The sequence below is a fragment of the Myotis brandtii genome, unplaced genomic scaffold (genome assembly GCF_000412655.1).
Source record: "Myotis brandtii unplaced genomic scaffold, ASM41265v1 scaffold2325, whole genome shotgun sequence".
NCBI classification, from domain to species: Eukaryota; Metazoa; Chordata; class Mammalia; order Chiroptera; family Vespertilionidae; genus Myotis; species Myotis brandtii.
The window spans coordinates 196,390-197,529 of record NW_005358747.1 but is presented as its reverse complement, the minus strand read 5'-3'; the positions used below and the strand labels follow the sequence as shown (position 1 = coordinate 197,529).

Here is a 1,140-nt window from a genome sequence, read left to right as displayed (position 1 = left end):
CTGCGGGGCCAGGGGGCCAGGCGGCCAGGCGCTCTCTCCAGGGCTCGCTGTGCTGTGTGGCCCTGTGGGGAGCAGAGGGAAGGAGAGGCCATTACCCACTTAGGGAGATGCTTAACAGGAAACCAGCTTAAAAACCAGGAGGAAAGGGGACCCCAGAGGAAGGGCTGGGGCGCCCGGAAAAGGTGTTCTGGAGGTTCAGCGCCAGGAACCCGTTCACGAGGGACGACGCCTCACGCCTGACATGCAGGTGTGCGCAGGGCGACACACGACAGCTGCCAACACGGGGATCCGTCTCCTGAGGCAGAAGCCTGCTTTCAAGGTGGACTTCAGGTAGTGCCCCAGAAACGCACGGCAGGAGAAACCACGCGGCTTCCAGCCTCGCCACCTCCCAGGAAGCACCGCCACCCAGGCCACGGGGCACCCAGAGCCAAAAACCTGTGATCCTCTTGTGCCCAAGGAACAACAGACCAAAGGGGCTGGAGAGCCAGAGGGAGCCCCGTATCCACATGGACCCCTCCCTGTCCTCACAGAGCTTTAGGGGCGAACAGCGGTCTGTGGGGGCAGAGGGCACTGTCAGGGAGGAAGTGTTCTGGCCCAGCTGCTGGCTCAGGGGTTGAGCACCGACCAATGAACCAGGCAGTCACCGCTGGATTCCTGGTCAGGGGTTTCGGGATCGTGCAGGAGGCAGCCGATCCACGATTCTCATCACTGATGTTTCTCTCTCTCCCTCTCCCTTCCTCGCTGAAATCAATAAAAACATAAAGAAGAAGTGTTCTGGAAACCGAGAAAGAGATGGAGGAAGTCTTGGGGGCAAGAAGGATGGGATGGGGAGGGTAAGGGACGGAAACATCGGGGTGCACATCCTGCAGGGAGATCGGTGGGTGCAAACACAGCCCCTCTGCGCGGACCACAGGGCGAGGGACCCCGGGCGGGGAGCCGCGCGGGCCACTCGAGGCTGGCGTGAGGCGTTTCTATCCCGGAGCCACGCGTGGGGCAAGGGCAAACCCAAAGGGGAAACAGAAAGTCAAGGCGCAGGCGGCTTCCTCGGGGGAAGGGAGGGTGACTCCAGGGGAAGTGGCCGGTGTCCTCTGCAGGCAGAGCCCCCGGGTCGGGAGCCGGCGCCGCCAGGCTCCAGGCGGG

The 1,140-nt window shown here is 63.1% G+C and overlaps 1 protein-coding gene across 2 annotated transcripts in view; it reads right to left on the bottom strand.

The window, feature by feature from the left end:
* The window catches only part of LOC102250324 (ly6/PLAUR domain-containing protein 2-like), a 20,730-nt gene that overhangs the window by 2,601 nt on the left and 16,989 nt on the right, over nucleotides 1–1,140 (bottom strand). The window lies entirely within an intron of this gene.